General features: G+C 41.0%; 1 protein-coding gene across 1 annotated transcript in view; it reads left to right on the forward strand.

Moving 5' to 3' along the window:
• LOC122794474 (calcineurin B homologous protein 2-like) overlaps positions 1–21,665 on the forward strand; it is a gene marked incomplete in the record, with an annotated part of 852,721 nt that overhangs the window by 657,038 nt on the left and 174,018 nt on the right.

The following is a 21,665-nucleotide window of genomic DNA, read 5'->3' on the forward strand; positions in this document are numbered from 1 at the left end:
AATGTCTGCTTGGCCTGTTCCCATTCTGTTACCTCTTCTCTAGTTATTTGCTCCCAGTACCTTAGTTCCTTTGCAAGTTTTCTCTGTTAAATTCCAGCCTCCTCTTATCTATTCTCTGTACCCCTAATTGCAGTCATCCTTTCTGCAAAATATCCATTAGCCATTCTTCTTTTGGCTTAGTTCTTAAAATACTTTCTGCTACTTCTGTGAATATAATATGTTGTATGGCAGCTGTTCTTCTTAAGGCTCTACATCCAAATTCCCACTCTTTCCACATCATCATCCCTTTCCACTTTGAATTATAGCTTTCTGATAGTGTTATAAATATAACCTTTAACTGTGCAGCTCTAAATATCCATTCAAGTGAGGTAATCCTAAACCACCTTGTTCTATTGAAAGTATCACCTTATCCCACATGACCCTTTTCCCATCCCAGATAAAATCCTGCAGCTCTTTATTACGGTCCAAATCGTCTCCTTTGGTTGGTAAAATATACCTGACTTTTATATAAAACTTCTTCTTCTTCTTTTGGCTTTTTCCCGGTTAGGGGGTCGCCACAGCGGATCACCTGTCTGCTCATGATTGGCAGTGGAGTTTTACAGTGTTGATTTGCCAGCCTGGTGCCCAACCTTCCACAGAAGGTACACACACACACGCACTCACACCTAGGGCCAATTTAGAGTGTCCAATCCACCTGCAGCATGTCTTTGGGATGTGGGAGGAAACGGGAGCACCCGGAGGAAACCCACGCGACCACAGGGAGGACATGCAGACTCCACACAGAAGGCACCCCAGCCAAGGATCGAACCGGAGAACCTCTTGCTGTGAGGTGACAATGCTAACCACTGCACCACCGAGGGACTAAAAACATTTTCACTGCTTGTATCTTGGTTTCCCTATCCGAAAATGAGTGTCCATTTTCTCAGTTTTGTATATTCTTTTGTTTAATCTCTTCCTACATATCTTAAGCTGCCATAACATAAATACTTCATTATGTCATGTCCTCATAAATATGGGTGTTGATAAATCAATTAATGTGTGGGTACATAGTTTATAGCTGTAGCCTTTGTTTTATCTTGATTAATTTTATACCCCAAAAAGACTTGAAACTGTCTCAAAATGTTCCACAACAATGAGATATACTTTTCTGGTTTATCAGGTAGAAAATATTGTCTGCAAATAAAGCCAACTTTTCGTGATTGCTGTATCAGTTATATCCTTGAGTTTCTGAGTCCTTTATTTTCTTTGCTAATGGCTCTAAATATAACACAAATAAACAGGAAAGTTAACACCCCTGCCTGGTTCCTATGTTCAGGCACAGCTTTTTGTAGAGGAACCCTCCCATGTTAATGTTTGGTTGTAATCCCTCATATATCCTCCTAAGTAACCTTATTATTGTATCAGGAAATGCAAATGTTTCCATTATCTTACTCATAAAATCCTAGCTTAATCTATTGAATGCTTTCTTTTCATTAAGGCCCACCAACAGCAGTGGTATTTTCTTACATTCTGCTTCCCTCTCGGTCATCATTGTTCTATTAATGTTTTAAATGTTTGTCTTCCCTCCACAAAATCACATTCATCCATATCTATCAATATTGGCAACACCTTTGCTATTCTTTTAGCTATTATGGGCATAAACACTTTGTAATCATAGTTTAAAATTGAAATGGGCCTAAATGAATCTGGGTCTGATGGGTCTTAACTGTCTTTAGGTATTACAGCCACCACTGCTTTCTTCCAGGACGTTGGTGCCTCCCTTTCTTTTAAAATACTGTTAAAGCACGTGCACCTAGTGTTGTAATCCCCCACTTATGGCGATCACCGAGACATACACATGTACATCCATGCAGTCGCATTTATGCCCCTACAGATGGACACGTCTCCACACACATGCACCCTTACTATTCCACATCTTCACTGGAGTTACTTGAACTGCCCATAGGCGTGAATGGGTGTCCATCATCAAAAGGCAAGTATTTATTTAATTCTCATGGAGTTAAATTTTGCTTGGCTGAGTAAGTCTCTGAATCTCTCTGGTAAGTAATTAGGATTAGCCACCCCATGGATTTTTGCATTAGCATGCAGCTTTTCCTGCAAGAACATTATGCATGCCAGGGCCCCTGCATGGGACGATAACAGCACAATACCAGTCTAAGAATCAGGAAGACTTACTGCAGTGTGGAAAACTAACATGATAAGGCTTCCACATCAGGGTAAGCAGGGGTAGGCCTTTCTGAATCTCAAGGGTTTGTAAATGGTGGCAGTATTATTGCAATTATTTTTGCAAGTAACAACAGCTCTGTTTTTTCATTGACATTAGTAAAGGGAGAGTTAATGCAGTTATTGTCACTTGTAATGATGAAGCCAGTTCTGCAATTACAATGGTAGAGAAAAATCCCACCATCTGTGTATATAAAAGAAAAGGCCTCTTTTATTCTCAGTAATCCATTGTTGTATTCCTGTAGGTATTTTCCTTGCAGACAGCTAACCAAAGTAGAATGTACATATTCTCAGAAACAAGCAACAAATACATGAAGCAGTCCTTCTTTGAGCCTTAAGGTGTCCGGTTTACTCAAAGTAATGAATGGTTGAACAGTTTCATCTGTTAGACTTTCTCAGATACAGTGTTTCTTCCTGTAAAACCATTACAATTCTGTTTAAATAACTCTAAACAAGGAGGTATGGTGGAAAACTGCTCTTATGATTGGTGACGATAATGTTATGGTTCCTGTTTGGCTTGTAGTTGAACCTGCTGGTTAAAGGGGAGGTCAAGTCCCTAATTAGAATAAGAGTCATTGATTGGCCAATGTTCAGCCAGCTGATTGGAGGAGAGAGTCCATGTCCCTAATTAGAATAAGAGTTTTGGATTGGCTAATAGTCAGGCTAGCTGATTCGGTGGGAGGCTAAGATCCTAAGTAAAATGAGTCATAGACTGGTTAGGTTATTATCCATCTCCATCTCCTTGCTAAGGATAAAGATTAATTCACAATGTTATAAAAACAAAATAATCCAGTTTAAAAAGTCTTTTTTAACAGAATATTTTAGCCTTTGAAAAGTCATTATTTTTACAGGTTCATGGGAATGACTGTGTTGAAGTCAACATAAACAGTGCATCAAGGGTGGCTGCTTTTCGGGACATCCAGTGTTATCTAGTGAATCCATCTGAAATTAAAGTGGAGAGAATAAAAACAGTGCAATAGGAGTGCCCATTTTATGGGGCCAGAATTGGCTAATTGGAAGTTCCATCGAGTGTTTATGTAAACACTTGCATGCCTGAACTGAAGCTTCTTCAGATTACAAGAAGTATGGCATTATAAAGGAAACCTATAACAATCAGAGAATCAAGAATCAAACATACAATTTGCCATCAAAGAAACTGAGTGGGTGAATGTCAGTTTTTATTTGAATTTGAAAGACCTATGGTTAATTTTTGGAGCTGAAGGATGCTCTTGATCGAGCATCTGAAGTTGAGACCTGGTTTATTGTATGTATTGGACTTGACCTATCATTTCAGCTTTCTTTTTTCTAGGAGCGTATTCTTATTCCCATCCAGAGTCAAGTCCACAGTTTTGTCAAGGACATGAAATTTAAACCTAGGGTGATCTGTCATTTCACTGGAATGTTTTCCTAGAGCATTTCTAGTAATCCTATATCTAATATCAGAAAAATTATGTGATATATGTGTTTTCGTATGGTTTTCCCAACATGGAGTGCTTCACATTTTATGCTTTGAGCTCTGAAAACAACCATTTCTGTGTTAGTCAGCTTTAAACCTGCTGCAGTATTTTTCTTCGTGGTTGGACAAGTGAAATGTTTTGTGTTGCTCATGCATTCAGCATTCACAAAAGGAACATTTCTGAGCTTCACATTTGAAAGTCACATTTTCTGTGGTCTCCACTGTGTCCATGTTAGACTTAAGATAGTCTCTAATACTTTTTTATTGAAAATAAACCTTTTTCCGAGTTATAAAATTTTGGAAATTTGCTACTGTTGATAATGTCTCAATTTTCCTTCATAATCTTACAGATATATAAGTGATCAAGAGTGAAGGTAGTGGTTGTACTATATTTTCTTACATCATTCATCAATTTGCGGTCTTCATAAAGGTTGGCAAAGCCAGGTAATGTCTGTTAATAGGTTCAAAATGAACTGTGTCTCCCTGGATGTTAATATCTCTAATAGGATCTAGTGTAGTCTTGCTTCATAGCCACAAGCTAAAAAGTCTCTTTCTAGGTTAAGATTCACAATGAACTCATTCATCTCTGTTGAAACTCTAGCTATGCATATTCCTTGGGAAACCATTCACACCTTGCCAATACCCACCCTCAAGAGGTACCTCCCACTACCATGCCAATGAAATATGTCAGGACAGAAATGAATTTGTAGCTGCCCATCGAATTGTCTAGTTTCTTGAAGGAAGCGTGCATGACAGTCTACTAAACATGTAAACACAGTTTGTTCCAAATATCGGATAACCACTGGGTGACGAACCTTTCCCTCTAACATGGTTTATTTATTATTTGTTGGAGGATTAAATACTTAATTTAGCTGTTTGTAGAGCTGTTTGACGTGTAGAGTTACAAAAGATCCATTAGGATGGGGTGGAGTATTTGTTCTCCTAGAATACAAGCCATAGGTCTTCTTGTAGGATGCTATAAGTGATGTGGTATAGGGATAAGTCTTACCAGCCTATCTTGGTAGCTAAGAGTTTTTAAATTAATAATCTTTTTAGTTAGGTGCCTTTGATATATTTCCGCTATATGTTTGCAAGGCACATGCAGAGTGAGGGATTATACTCTAGATTTGATCTAATCAGGGCTAATACAGAGGGATGATGTGCTCAAGATAATTTCTGCAAAACGGTACTTGTTTCTGCATAGTTTGAAAATCTGATTAAAAATTATGAGTTTCCTTTCCTCTTACTTGTCATAGGTTCATATGTTAATACTGGGTTGCTTGTTTAGCAACCCATTAGTTTCTTAGTCACAATATCCTACATTGTAGGTATCCATTGACATGACTGATTTATACCTAGATGTAATGGGATCCTATCTCGCCTACATTCATAACTGATGGGTTCGGAGCCGATCCATCGGCTCCGACTCAGCCAACTAGTATACTAGAATGAAGTCTCTTATTGGCTGGGCTACCCTCTATCCCAGGATGCACCACACCTGCTTCCCCAGATCTCGTTTGCCGCTTTATCAAGCAAGACGTGGGGCTGAGCTGAAAATGTCTAAAGAGCAGAAATCTGGTTTTAAAAAGTGCACTAAGTGCAATTATAAAATGTCTATCACAGATAGTCATGCCATTATTGTTTAGGGCCAAAGCATTTGCAAGAGACATGTAGTGTTTGCCAGGGTTCTTCAAGAATAAAAATAAATGAAGCTACTGCTTCAAAAGCAAGGTCGCCCAACCAGTCCGTCGGAGCCGACTACTAAAAGCATACTCCACCTCTTCTTCCTGCCTCGAAGGCGAATCACCTCCTCGGTTCCATTGGTCTTGGAGCCTGGAGTGTGCAGCTCAGACTCTTCCCCTCGGCTCAAACACCTTGCATCCTTATTCATACTGTGTCGGATCGATAGTGTTGGAGCCCTTCGAGCCAGAGAAGATCCTCCAACCAGTCTCCAGGTACATGTCTTCCTCTGGAGCATGGGCTGAGGGATTCCTAGTGCCATCGTGGTCTACATGACCAGAGACCTCATGGAGTCTGGAGGTCCTGATTTTGAGGCCATGAGGAGCACGCTGACCTGACCTTGAGCAGTATCCTACCTTCACCAAGAATGATGCCACAATACAGAGACAAGATGATCAGCTTCAATAATTGGCTTAAACTCTGGTGTCATTCAAAGGGGATCCAATGTCTGTCTGTCTGGGATGACATGCTGGACAAGCCACGCTGTCATAAGGGATGGCTTGCACCTGTCACCCTGGGCTTCCGGATATTGGCAAAGGCTCTTGCCACCCCATAGTGCCTTTTGAGGCAAGGCTCAAATTCTAAACCTACCACCCTAGAACACAAAAGGAAAAACTAAGGGTAATGCTGCTCAATGCCAGAAGTCTCAACCTCAAGATGCACGCACTCGAGGCCCTTCTCAGTATGGAGAACATCGATGTCTGTGCTGTGACTGAAACCTGGTTCAAGGCTCCTGAGAGCACCCCGGCACTATCAGGTTTTACCTCATATCATGCATTCCGACCCCAAAATCCAGACAACACCAAGAAAGGAGGGGGGGTGTCCATATTCATCAAGGACACCCACACCTCAAGGTTGGTGGCAACGCACGATGCATCGGAGACCATCCAGGTGCAATTAACTATAGGCAAGACTGCTCTGCAATTTGTAGCATGTTACAGGCCACCCTCTCAAACTCAGGAACCTCACATAGCTTTCCAGAAAACACTGGAGGGGATAAATGCATCTCCAAACACCATCATACTAGGTGACTTCAACTACCCAAATATAGACTGGGATCACTACTCAAGCCCCAACACTCTAGCCCAAAGGTTCCTAGAGTTCATAAACTCAAATGCCATGGAACAACTAGTCACCATCCCCACAAGAGGAGAAAACATACTAGATCTCATCATCACGAGCATGGGGTCACAATGTTCAACACCGGAAGTCTACCCCTCACTGGTGAGATCAGATCATAAACTAATCTCACTGGAAGTCCACATCCCGCCCCCACCTGAGATAAAACAGACCACAGTAAAGAACTTCTCAAAAGCCGACTTCACACTTCTAAAGACTAGTGTGGTCTCTTTCAAGGCCCCCGAGCATGCGGAAACCATTACTCAAGCTGCTAAATCACTTACAAATGCCTTCTACCAGCACCTACAGGACTGCATGGATCAGGCAATCCCAAACAAAACAAAGACTCTTTGTACCAAAGGCAAGCATCCAGTCTGGTGGACCCCAGCCATAAACAAGCTCTACAACAAAAGGAGGAAGCTACTACAAGATAGAGCAAAATCCTTAAAAGGGAAGACACCTTTGATCATTATAAGTAAAAAACTAAGATCTCTCATAAAATCATCCAAGGCAAATTTTGAGAGAAAAGTTGCTAAGGACTCAAAAGACAATCATAAGGCCTTCTTTAGCTATGTTAGAAACCTGGGAGGATCTCCCAGATATGCTCAGAATTAGTTCAAAACGATGTAAAAATTACTGAACCTACAGACATTGCCAACATACTGGCTGACAGGTTCAGTGCAAACTCCCCCCCTCCCCCCAAAAGGAGAGATATCTATACCAGAGGATTGTAGCCCCCCAAACATCTCTAACGCTCAGGTGAGAACTGCTCTCTCCAAGGCGAAAAACACAGCATCCATGGGACCAGATGGTGTCCCCAGTTGTGTGCTCCACGAACTCAATGAGGAATTAAACCCGCAGTTAGGGCAGCTGTTTAATCTTAGCCTCACCTCAGGATACGTACCCAAGGAGTGGCGTATGGCAACTGTGGTCCCACTTCACAAAGGCGGTGCCTCCACTGACCCTGGAAATTACCGTCCCATCAGCTTGACAAGCCTGATCTGCAAAGCTATGGAGAGGATCATAATGGAACTCATAAATAAAGACATAGGGGACTTGCAGACTTTGGATCCAACCCAGTTTGGCTTTGTCAAAGGCAGATCATGCCTTTTAAACCTGGTTGACTTTTTTGAAACGGTCACCAAGGCCATTGATGAGGGAAAGGCAGTCCACACAGCCTACCTCAACCTGGCAAAGGCTTTTGACACAATACCCCACTCTGGTATCATTGAAAAATTCATCAGCTTAAATGTAAACACATACGTCACAAGATGGGTTGCAAACTGGCTAAGTGACAGAACCCACAGGGTCAGAGTTGCTTGCGCTATGTCAGACTCAAAGCCTGTCACAAGTGGTGTCCCACAGGGCTCAGTCCTGGGCCCACTCTTGTTCGGCATCTACTTTTCAGAAGTACAAGCAAACACAGGAGGATTATGGCTGACAAAGTTTGCAGATGACTGCAAACTGAAGCCATAGTCGAGAACACATCTGACACAGATATCCTTCAGAAGGGTCTTATAGAAATGGATAACTGGTGCCAGAGCCATGGCCTAAAGTTAAACACCAAAAAATGCATAGTCATACCCTTCGGGAAAAACAAGGTTACCCCTAGCTACCATATAGGTGGCAATCCGCTAAGCACAGAAGAGGTTATCGTTTGACACTCACATTGCCAAAGTAGTTAGGAAGACCTTCTACATTGCCCACCTGATCATGAAGGGATTCACATCTAGATCAAGGGAGGTCATCGTCCCCCTGTACTCATCACTCATCACTCATCAGACCAATGGTTGAGTACAATGCCCCATTCGGAATGTATCTGACCCGACACCTGCAGCAACTGGAAAGGCCCCAAAAGTTCCTCACCAAAAGGATAAAGGGTCTCAAAAATATGTCTTATGCTGCCCGACTGAAGGAACTCCAGCTCTATTCAGTCGCCACGCCTGCTCAGAGGTGACCTGTGCCTGACATACAAGGCCATGTCCAACCCGAATTGATGAACATGCTTCACCTCAAAAATCTAGATCCCTCAGAACTACAAGGGCGGAGACTTAAACCTTGACACGGTTATTAATAGGACGTGCTGGAGGGACAGATTCATCACCCAGAGACTCCCTATGCTGTGGAACAAAATCCCGGTACATGTGAGGCAGAGCACCTCGCTGGCTTTGTTCAAGAGAAATCTTGACCAATGGATGGGAGATCGCAGATATACCCCAGGGATTACCTCAGTGTCACTGCTTGACAGAGGCACAGCAAAATAATGGGCATAGTATCCTTCAAACTAAAGGGGTGGCGAAAGCCACAAAACTCTGGGCTAGGCTTATAAATGCCCTTGGGCAGATAGCCTAGTATGAACCTATGAACAATCCATAGGTCTTCTCGTAGGATGCTATAAGAGATGTGGTATAGGGATAAGTCTTACCAGCCTATCTTGGTAGCTAAGAGTTTTTAAATTAATAATCTTTTTAGTTAGGTGCCTTTGATATATTTCCGCTATATGTTTGCAAGGCACATGCAGAGTGAGGGATAATACTCTAGATTTGATCTAATCAGGGCTAATACAGAGGGATGATGTGCTCAAGATAATTTCTGCAAAACGGTACTTGTTTCTGCATAGTTTGAAAATCTGATTAAAAATTATGAGTTTCCTTTCCTCTTACTTGTCATAGGTTCATATGTTAATACTGGGTTGCTTGTTTAGCAACCCATTAGTTTCTTAGTCACAATATCCTACATTGTAGGTATCCATTGACATGACTGATTTATACCTAGTTTTGACCCCTTTCAGTAAGGACTTGAGGAGTCAGACCCTGAGTATATTTACAATTGTCCATCCATTTATCCAGTTTATGCTTAAAGATCATTAGGGAGCTAGACTGCTTCACATCCAAAGAAATTTTTTTATAAGAGAGGGATTCTCTGGGATATATAGCTGTCTCTTTAGCAGAACCTATTTATGTTGTGATAGAAGTTAAGGTCACTTGAATGGTTGTTTAGAATGTTAGTTTTGTAGTTGTGCAGGAAATTGCATAGGACTGGATCCTTTGACGTTCTGTAGACTAGACAGGTGCAACCTCTTAAGAGTTTGTAAGAAACAGAAGAGAAAGAGAGCACTTCGAGGTTGTCTGGATAGCTCAAGAAAGACATGTCCTTGATTATCTTAGAGGAAATGCTGAGGCCTCTCAAGCTGCATTATGAGCTAATACAAGTGCATACCAAAGGGGCCCTTATACACTATTGTGGGCCTGATAAGGGAAAAGAAGAGAGAGACAGAATAATTTACTTAGATCTGAATATCTTCTTCTGACCTGCATGAGATGTCTTTAGAAGCTAGATTGGCTAGATAAAAGGATTTCCAGACTACTATTGCTGCATAGTAGCTGCAGAAGAGGGAGCTATCAACTTAGTTGACAAGGTCCCTGACTTCCATTTGTTTGAAGCAGAGTTCTGCTTACAAATGTAACAGTGCTGCACTTTTTTACATTAAGTTTTTGCTGTACATCACTGGCTTGTTGTGTTAGTTCTCATTGTAGTGAATTTGTAACATAAAAGGCATTAATGGTAACTCCTGGCTTTCAATTATCTGTGAATTTAGCCATAGGCCTGAGTTTATGCTGTGGTGGTCAGAAAAGTATATGCCTAAAAGGTGGGTTCCCATCATGAAGCCCTGCACTCAGCTAGTTACTTTCTTGATTTTTTGAAGTTGAACCTACCACCTTAATTTTGTGAGCTGTGTCTTTCTGTTAATGTGCAGTCCATCTAACCACATAGAGGTCTACCCTAAGGTCTTTCAGCTTATTTACAATGCCACCTTGAGTATAGTGTTGAAAGCTTTGGCCAGATCCAAATGTGCTGCATGCACTGAATGACCACTATGTACTGTCCCTGTGAACTTCATGAAGAAATCTATTAAATTAAGTAAGCATGACTGTCCTTGACAAACCAAATTGTTGTGTATCCAATTGTATGAGGTTTTGATTGTCACAGTTTATGATGTCAGAGATATTTTCCTTGGCCTTGCAAATTAAGCTAATTCGTTTGGATCTGCAGTTCCCAGGATCTGTGGTAGGGCCAGTTAATAAAAGGGCATTAAAGCAGCAGTTTTGTTTACCTCGGGGACAAGCACCATGGCTCGGCTCAAGTTAAACAAGAGGAGAGTTCAGCAGCAGCAGTTTTGGCTTATTTATTAGGCATCTTAATAAGTGGTCTGGGCTTTTGGAAGAGGTATTTTCATTTTTGAGAGCAAAGTCAGGACTTGCTCCATGATAATCTTAGGGGGTTCATGGGTCTCAGGAATTTGCGGAGTTTCAATAACTGTTTCTGGGCTAAAATTAAAACAAAATTTGTATACAGGTAAGTTTGCCATATCTTTAGGGTTAGCATAAGTAATACCATTTGCTATTAGTTCAGAGCACTGCCGGGTATTGTTTCTCAATTTCCTAATGTAATTAAAGTAGGATTTGTGGTTATCATTTGCATCTGATGTAAGTCTCAGTTCAAGTTTAGCTTTTGGTCTTTTAAGTTCCTTGCTGACCTTTTTGATAGAGTCTTTAGCACTAGAAGCTTTTATAGGTTCATAGGTTCATACTAGGCTATCTGCCCTAGGGCATTTATAAGCCTAGCCAGAGTGTGTTTGGCTTTCGCCACCCATTTTAAATTAATTTTGCTATGCCCTTTTTCGAGGTTAGTATACTGTGCCTCTGTCTAACAGTGACACAGAAGTGATACCCAGGGTAAACCTACGATCTCCCATCCACTCATCAAGATTCCTCTTGAAGAGAGTCAATGAGGGACTCTGCCTAACCTGGACTGGGATTTTATTCCAGAGTGAAGGGAGCCTCTGGGTTATGAATCTGTCCCTCCGGCATGTCCTATTTATTTCAGTGCTGAGGTTCAAGTCTCTCGAGTGCGTAGCTTGATGGGATTTGGATTTTCTGAGGTGCAGCATGTCCATTAATTCTGGGTTGGACATGGCTTTATACGTCAGGCACAGATCGCCTCTGAGCAGGCGGTTTGCTACTGAGTAGAGCTGGAGTTTCTTTAACTGGGCAGCATATGGCATCTGTTTGAGCCCTTTGATCCTCTTGGTGAGGTACTTTTGGGGTCTTTCCAGTTGCTGCAGGTGTCTGGTAAGGTACATCCCAAAAGGGGCATTGTACTCAATTATGGGCCTGATGAGGGATGAGTAAAGAGGCACGATGACCTCCCCTGATCTAGATGTGAATCCCTTCATGATTAGGTGGGCTATATAAAATGTTTTTCTAACCACTTTGGCCACGTGGTTGTCAAATGAGAGATTGCTATCAACTTGGGTCCCCAGGTCCCTAATTACTTCTTCTGTACTTGATGGATTATTACCTATGTGGTAACTTGTGCTCACTTTGTTTTTGCCAAAGGGGATGACTATACACTTTTTGGCGTTTAGCTTGAGGCCATGGCTCTGGCACCAGTTGTCTGTTTCTATGAGGCCCTTTTGGAGGATGCTTGTGTCAGCTGGAGAGTCGATTATGGCGCCCAGTTTGCAGTCATCTGCGAACTTGGTCAGCCACAGTCCTTCCGTGTTGGCCTGTACCTCCTAGAAATATATACCGAACAAGAGAGGTCCCAGGACTGAGCCTTGTGGGATGCCACTTGTAACTGGTTTGGAGTCTGACATGGCTCCAGCAATTCTAACCATGTGGGTTCTGTCCTTCAGCCAGTTTGCAACCCATCTAGTGACATAGGGGTTTATATTTAAGCTGGTGAGCTTATCTATAATGCCCAAGTGGGGTATTGTATCGAAGGCTTTTGCGAGGTCCAGGTAGGCTGTGTGGACCACCTTCCCCTCGTCAATGGCCTTGGTGACTGTTTCAAAGAAATCGACCAGGTTTAAGAAGCAGGATCTGCCCTTAACAAAGCCGAACTGGGTATGATCCAGTGTCTGTAGGTCCCCAATATCTTTGATTTTTTTACAAGACTTTAGAGATTATTTTTATTATTTTATTGTTATATAGCTTATTTAAGCTGGTAGACCATAAAGGTGGTTTATTTTTGAATTTTCTGTAATATTTGGTTCATGTGGTAACTGTTAGATCTTTACATTTATGCACTTGGGAGTCAGGCTAAAGTGTTTAAGTGATAACTGAACCTGTTTTTGGCTGATTAGATTACAGTTAAACCTGGAGAGCTCATCACAGAATTTAAGTAATTCTGTATGTTTAAAGTCAAGTCAAAGGTGTTTACGGAGATGGAGTTTGTAACTTTAAAGGAGAAAGCTGCTAATCTGTGTTCTGACTTGAGAGAAGTACTGTAGGCATGGTGCACTTATTTATTTATTGACATTTGTTTACTGGGAAAGTCTACTGAGTCAGGCTAGTCCATTTTCAGTGGAGGCCTGGGGAGAAAAGCTCCAGGAAATATACACAGAATACAAAACTAAACAAACCCTAAAACTTAAAACATATTTTACATAGGAAGTATTTTAGGATATAAAGATTAAAATTGCAGAAGATACAAAAACATCCTAGAAAACAGAACGAAAACTTTCATATTATAAAGTATGATTCAATAAAGAAATCTGTCTGTCATACAAAGAATACTACAGTCTTGATGGGCAGTAGAGAGTAACAAGCTGTTATACTCAAAAGTGAAGGAGAATATTAATTGAGTCTTTATTTGAATCAAGAAGTAAAGGTTAGTATGAAGGCATAGAGGAAAGGGTTTATGATGGCAAGGAGGTGAGGATATGAGAAGGAGCTGTGTGAAGTTTAGTAGGAGCTAGTGGTCCGTCATGCAGTACAGGAGAAGGAAGTTTGGTATCATAGAGGGAGAAATGGTAAGAGAAAGATGGGAAGAGATTAGGAAGGTAGTATGGTAAAGTAGAGGGAGGGTGGAGACTAATGAGGAAAGGGTGTGGGAGGGAGTTGAAAGATGAGAAAAAGAGGTGTTAGATAAGATGTCCATTTGGGAGTTTAAAAGTAGGAAGGGAAGGTGTGAGTAAATGAGCTTGAGAGCTATGTTGGTAATGACTAGGTTCAGAATGTTTTGACCTCTAGTGGACTAGTTAAATATTTGTTCTAGGGAATTATTCATTAGGTCCAGGAGTCTTTGGGTATAGTCAGTTTTTGAGGTGTAAGTAACTCATTTAATCAGATAATTGAAATCTCCCATTATAAATGCATTTTTGTTATTAGGTAGTTCAGTGAAAGCCTTCTGAAATATGTAGCATGCTATAAATTGATAAATTGTAAGGATAAGTTGGACCTCTGTACATCTGAGGTGTGGATCTTGGGGGATCTGCCTGGAGTGATTTGATCTCTGGCAAATATGGAGACACCTTCACAGTTCCTTCAGACCTAAATACATGGTATGTCCTGAACACAGGTACAAAAGTAGTGCTGTCTTTACAGTGAAAGCATGTCTTAGTTACAGCACCACAATGGCTGTGTTCATGTTGCAGAAGGGCCTCAAGATAAGGCACTTAAGACTTCTGGTATTAAGAAGAGTGTAACATTATGAGGTATTGCCAGCTATGCCAGAAGTAGGGCAGAAGATGTATAACATATAAGACAGCATAGCTAGGTGGAGTTTTGTAATGAATTATGTTATTTGTACATCAAACTGTTTTGTACAGGTGCTTGTGTTGAAAATGTATTTGTAAAACTGCATGTGTTGAAAACATGTACCAACAGTGGGTCCTGCTGGACAGAAAAAGAAGTATACCTGTATGTCAGTCTGTATGGTAACTATTGAAATTAATACATTGTAACAGAGAACACTGGAAGAGGAGAGGTTAATCTCAGTCCAGCTAACTGTGAAAACTAAAAAAAAAAAAACTAAAAACACCTAGGAAGAATCCAGGCACCTGCTTGGATTCTTCCTAAGTATTTTTAGTTTTTTTTTGTTTTTGCTAGTTTATTACACTGAGCCGGGATGAAGTTGCTTTTTTCTAACTGTGAAAAATAGTTTAAAATTAAGTTACTTAATTTAGGCTATAAAGATTGTATCTCACAGGTCTCAATGCAGCCAGAGACAAAAGGTCTGTACTAGGAAGTCTTCTGTATTGTCCTTGGGGGTGAACCAATTGCTACTCTGGAAGGGTGGAAGTTTTAAATTGTTTTATGACTTCCAGAAGCTGCAACAAATCTTAGCAAAGCTTTAGGTGTGCAAGGTAACACATCTGTGCTAAATCCTGGCAGCCTGTAGTAAAGGGGATAATATGGGAACCAGAAGTCAGATGACCAGGTGTATGGGATGTCATTCTGTAATTCATGACTAAAATGATGTTTAAATACCAGATGAAAACCAAATACAAGACCAAGAAACGTAATAAATAAAACAAAAAATGGTGCAGAAAACGAATGCTTATTAGAACCAGTTCTCTGTAATACATATAAAACCTTAGCACTTTCGTTTAAACGGTGTTAAACTTCATTTGACAATTTCCCATTATGCTTTTTATACTTAAATACTAAAAAAACCCACTAACATTTAACAGAACAGGATAGAACATCTAAGTATCTTTAAGATTTAAAGCTGCCTGCACCGTTTTTGTTTTATTAAATACCAGATGAGGCAGAAGTCTCATAGCATTCTGTTTTTGTAACCTGACAAAGAAAGAGCTGTCGCCCACTTCACCTTGCCTTGCTTTAGTAAGTAACCAGGGAATAGTAGTACATCAATAGTAGTAAATCAGATCTGTGTGTGTGTGTGTGTGTGTGTCACCTACTTGGAGCAGGGACACAGAGCACTGGTTTCACAGAGAGAGTGTTGGAGGACTTGGCTTGGACACTCTGCTGAGGACTCAACTCTACAGCTGTGCCAGTGGAGAGTCTTATTGGGGGCCTGGAGAGAGAGAGATAGGGAAACCCAAACTACGGACTGTGTGTGTTCCATGTGTGCTGTTAAGGGAAATTGTGCTTGATGGAGAGAGCTGCATCTGGAAATACTATGTGTATCTATTTTCGTTCCAAGTGAGCATCCCTCCCGAGTGTCAGTGGTGAGGATTCAGGCTCCTTGATTACTGGCACAGAGAAGTGGGGCATCACAAAGAATGACTTTGATATGGACAGAATTTGAGATTGCTGTAGCATTCTCAGTTATGTTAGGACATCCAGTAGCCAGACTTGAACTACAAAGGCACTATGAGGGCAACAATGGCTTTGTCTAGTATGTGGAGGCCAGGGAACTAATGGTGCAGACCATCCTTAGTGAAGCAAGTTGACTGGTCTTCCATTTGGTCCCGGGCTGGTACATACTGGACCACCCTGAGTGGCAACTTCTACTTAAACAGTTGTTAAAGCCAGTTATCTTGGGTCTACATTTTGGCATCTTTCTAGACAAAGGTAGGGTTCCAATCAAGGTGACAATCTTTTCTGCATTTAACACATGCATGGTGAGAACCAACAACTCTCTGCATATCCCTCAGGGTTGAGCACTTCAGGTCATTCACACCCACATGAACATCTACTAGGTTGTATTCGTACTTGCCTGGAATGAAGACTGGAAAGGCCTTATGACATCACAGATCCTCGACATGGAAAGAGAGCTATCACCCTGTCCTTGCCAAGTCTCATAAGCATGGACTCCATGTTCCTTACTATGGAGTTACTAATTACTAAGACATTTATTTTTGAGTTCCCTGAGTTGGTAACAATGTAAATTTTACATTCTATAGACTTTTGACTCATTTATGAGTTGGAAGGTGGTGCTACAACTTGACTTTCCTACTTTTAGGAGGTTTAAGAAGTGTCTTCCTGACAGTATCAGCATTTATCAGTGTAGTGGTTTCATGAAGAAGTGTGCAAGTTAGAGGAATCAAACAAAAACTACATGATGAAGTTGCTAGCATCTCAAAGCCTTAACCTTCTAAACTAAACTGCTTCTGTGAAAGCTTGGAAAGACTAAAGGAGGCATCTAAAACCAATGTTGCACATAAATGTGACCTTTCCAATACCACTAAAAATGTAACAGTATTCTAACGAAGGATTCCTAATGCTTAATGTCCTGTAGGGCAGTGTACTTCACCCTGTTCACCCCCAAGCTTAAAACAAACGCTGCTCCTAACATGCATGCAATTAACACACAATGGCACAGTACCTCTCCCTGAGTATGAAGTGAGATTGTGTCTCATGAGTGGTGCTCGTCTCATCTTACAGTCAAAGACAGGTACAGCTAACCAGTAATGAATGAGTACATGTCTGACACAGGAATTATGTACATTCATTTGGGTTTACCACTGGCTAGCTAGGGCAGTCAGAGAAGGAGAGCAGGAAAGGTGCCATAGCAAACCCATGCACAACAGCAGCCTTTACTGCTACAGAAAGCAGGACTGTCTTGAATGTGAAGCAAATTTTCCATAATACTAATGGTCAGTCTGGTATGCAGATTCAAACAGGAGGCAGGAGGTACTAGTTGAAAAAAATCTTTACTTGTGAGGGAATAGTGGTGAAGATAAAAAGCATATATATATTCGGATGTGTACATCTGTATCTTGTACTTTATTAACACATTGTGAAACTTTGACTGTGAATGTGGCCAGCCTTTCTCTATTTACTATGCATGCATGAGGAGCCCTGATGCTTATTAACAATGATTGTGGCCAGGGAAGTGTGCGTGGTAAGCAGCTCATTAAAATAGTGGCTACAGCCACAGCAAGGACTGTGGGAAGCGTGTATGGGATTAAGGTGAAGCCACAGGGAAATACTAGCAGCAGTAATGCCCCTCTATTGAGCATGAGCCCTGAGGGTGCTCAGGGTCATTATATATGTACAGAGACTATATCCCGTGGAAGGAAATAAGGGAAATAACATTAAGGCAGGAAGGTAGAGGAGGAAGTAGGGCCATACATATAAAGAAACATATAGCATAGTCAAGCTGCAAATGAAGGTGGTGACAATCAGATGTGGCAGACAAAGACTAATAGGCACAAAGATACAAATATCAATGAACTGAAGATAAAAAAAACATAGAACAAAATATAATGGGTGTTGGAGAGAAAAGTACCAGTATATAGACCAAAAGCAGTAACTACATGAGCATAGTCTGAGCACTGTACCTGTATTATATTTCAGGAAACAAGCACCCTACTGTAACAATAATGTATCTATATGCAACCTCTCTGTGACATGAACCCTCCACATTTACAGTGTGCAAAGCACTTCATTTATAGGTTGAGATACAGAAACAATAAGACCAATGGCATGATAGAAACACAGAGCGGTTAGTGATTACATACTTGCAGAAAGGGATGCATTTTATGTCTTTTGTTTTCTCAAAGATAACTTAAAGATACACTCCTCCCCATTTGGAGCTACAGAAATAGTGAAATTAAACTTGTCAGGTAAGCACACAGCAGTTGGTGATTATACACTTGCAGAATGAAAAAAATAAGAAAGCCAACAACAACCTCGCAGGACACAACCTTTGGGTTCTAATCTCTCACCCACAGGCATAGCTGGTATTGTAATTCATTACAAGGGGAAGTAGTGAAAGTGTGATAGTTGTACCCTATGTGCCATATATGTACTCTATGTAGTACATGCAAACCACTGCTCAAGAATGCTAAGTTCATGGTCTCAGCTGGTGCTGGTTGAGGCCAAAAAATATGTGCATATGAAACATGGTAGCCCAACTCTTTGCTGTTCTAGTGCCAGTTCTCATCAGTTGTACAAAGGCATTGATCATGCTGTTTGCCACCCACCTTGTACAGTGCAATCACAAAAGATAAGTAATTATAAAGATCTAGATGGAGGTGGGTGAGGTGTGATTATTTTTTTAACTAAATTGAAGATTAGAAATGGGAGTATAGGAAGGAGTTGAAAAGGGAGAGCAAGCAGAGGGTAGAACAAAAGGTGAACAACTAAGAAATGAGCAGGATGGAGGTGGGGAAGGTGGGGCATTTTTTTTTTTTTGCGGAATAATTGCCCATTTTTTTATGTCTAAAGAGCGGGTAAGTTGAAATAAGGTATGTAAGAGAAAGGCAAGAAGATTAGGTTAGGTAACAGGGAAGACAGACACAACTGAAAGAGTTTTAGACAACACAATGAGGGAGTGAGATAGGGAATACCGTGATGAAGGGGATATCAGACAAACTGAGGCAAGACAGTATTGAGGGGAGAACTGAACAACCAACAGGGGTGTGGGCATGGACACAAAAGGGAGAGGAACACCAGGATATGTGTATAGGTTGGGGTGTCCACAGCTGCAGTCTCTGCCAGCCGTGATCCAGTGGGAGATTACTTGTCATTCTGGATACAGGCGCTACTGAGTCCTGTATGAGATAGTGGAGGCAGTACATGACAGGGACATGACCCAATGAGTCACAAGAGGAGGTTTATACGTTCATAGATTAGTACTAGGCTAAATGCCTTGTGGGCCATTTTAAGCCTAGCCAGTTACCCCATGTGAGAATCAAACCCTGCACCTTGTGTCTGTAAGGTAAACATCTTAACCATTATGCCAACCTCTCCATCTGGCTGATTCAGGCATCCAAACTCCTGTTGATAATCTTCCCCACAATGTCTGCCAGCTGCCAATGTGTAACTAAGGTGTCACCTCTGCTGCTGTCCCAGCATCCATTGCACGGCTACCTGAAGTGGGTGGTGCAGGCAGGACAGGAGGTGTGGAGGTGACTGTGGCAGTCTGGGACCCTGATGTGCTGGGCGCTTCTGGTGGCGTTGGTGCGGCTGTTGCAGCTGCTCTGCCACCTGTGGGAAAGTGACATGCTTTCCCTGAGGGATGGGTGCAGATCATGATGCTGCTACATATAATAATAAATAAATGGAGAAAAACAAAATAATAAACAGAATAAATGTATGTAATAGATAGACTTGTAACTGGGGGGGGGGGGTACAAATACAATGCAAAACTGAAAAAAAACTGAAGCTGATATATTGTGATACACATACACCTAACTTACAGGAAGGACAAAAAACACTTCTTAGTTTAACAAGTCACTGTTAGTATAAACAGCTGTGAAGGGGATGTGGACCAATAATCATCTCACCTGTATTCTGTCAGAGGAGTTACATGATAAGCTACATGGACAAACCAACAGGGTCTTTCATCCAAGATACAGTAATGTCTGAGACAAATGTATGTATACAATAAAAGCATGCTGCTCAGAAATATGTTTTAGTCACAGAATATAAGGAAAAGAAGCAACTATATTGAAAAGACATCCTCCTACCTAAAAATGTTGCTCATATATTTTTCCCCTCCTTAATATTGTAATTAGTATAATGAGACAGAAACCTTAACTGAAATATTTCATAACACAAATGGGGTGTGGGGGAATTTAACTCACAGGCATTCTCATAATATTGGAACACACTCTTAACATCCTGACCTACATGTCCAAGTATTTGACAGGATACGTACACAAACGTATTAATATCCTTCAGTCATACTGCTACCTTTGACCTATTGCAGTTATCACAGAACTGACAGTGATGTGTGAAAGGTGTACTGTTTGAGAGTGAATCTTTAATACTGTTAATAGTAAAAACTGTGCAGTCTGAAGCAAATGTGCCCACTCTAGCACACTCTAACATGCTGTAAAACTTCTCCTCTGCATCTGCCTATTCACTACAAATTCTTCAGGGGTTATAGACATAAAAACAGCACTGTGTAATATTTGTGGATGGCATGCAATGGCAGGTTATTTGTGTAGTTATACTTGCGTACAGAGATGGTGACTTCTTTTTAACTTCATCCTCACTTCAACGTAGGAGCTCAGGATTGTGGCATCTCATGTCACTAGAATTGTGACTGCACTGTTCCTCAGTGCATGGTATGCCATTGGCACTGATGGCAGATTGATTAAAATATTCCAGGCTTCAGTTTTATACTGACACCATTTATAGCCCTCTTGCAGTAGCATTTGGCTGTAATCCTTATGCTGGAAGTCTAGAAATATTTTGGACTCCACCTCTGTGGTCTAAAAGGAGCACTATGCCCCCCTTCTCCAGCCATTATGTCCCGCCATAAAGCATTTCAGTGAAGAATAGCAGAAAATTGATGCTCAACTTAGATTTCACATGTCCAGTTTGCTGCAGACTGATGGACATTGATCGGCATCTTTGCTCAACATAGGACTCTGCAGAATAATATAGGTACTAAATTATGTTTCACAATGTCAATTTAAGAAGTGAAATATGACAGTCCTGTATCCGTGTGTATGCTGGTGAGAAATCAGAATTGCACCAACTCTGTTTCAAGTTAGTCGCATGTGGAATTACAGATCTCCCCTAGAGGCATATAGTGGACCATGCATGTGCAGTTTTGCCTGCAGGGACCCAGGCATGTCCATGGCATTAAGTACAGCTATCATGCTTAGCGTATTTTTTGACATGCAGATTTAGTGATTAAAAACAATAATGAGGTAAGCCCTAATTAACATAATCATAGCTCCTAGCCAGGTGAATCTGCACAATGCATGTGTGATTGTAAGCAGAGAGAACTGTCCCCTTGCTGAACAACTTGCAGAGCGGCTAGTTCTGAAAGCCATAGCTGAACCTTTCAAGTATGCCTGCTTTTAAATGCTACTGCAGTTGTTCATCTATTTATAAAATAAATTGGACAATAATTTTATTCAGCAGTTCCCTAATCATGAACATAAACATTCAACCAAGTTCAAATATGCAGAAGGAACATCACCAAGGCACGGCAGTTTTACACATTTATGAATTGCTCAGCTTTCTTGTTTTGCTTCATTAATATACATATAGATGCCAATTTTAACAATGTTGTTCATTGCCATGCCATTATATGGCTATTAGCATATACCACATAAGATCTTGCTGGCTTGGCCATGTCACAGATCTTACTTTTGTGTATCACATATACCTTGCATGTGGCCGTTCATCATGCAAATTCATTTACCAAATACAAGGTATATGTGGTAAGTGAATTTTCATGATGAACGGCCACATGCAAGGTATATGTGATACAAAAAAGTAAGATCTGTGACGTGGCATGTGGCCGTTGATCATGCAAATTCACTTACCACAATGCAGTAAAGTTTTCTGAATCTATTATCTGTATGTTAATGCTTTAGATATCAGAATAACATATATATGTATGTAGTACTACTGTTAATTGGATGTTCCTGTGCTCTGGCCATACCGTGCCTCAGACATCACTG

This window comes from Protopterus annectens, chromosome 1.part0, assembly GCF_019279795.1.
Source record: "Protopterus annectens isolate FY-2018-M chromosome 1.part0, PAN1.0, whole genome shotgun sequence".
Classification (NCBI taxonomy): domain Eukaryota; kingdom Metazoa; phylum Chordata; order Ceratodontiformes; family Protopteridae; genus Protopterus; species Protopterus annectens.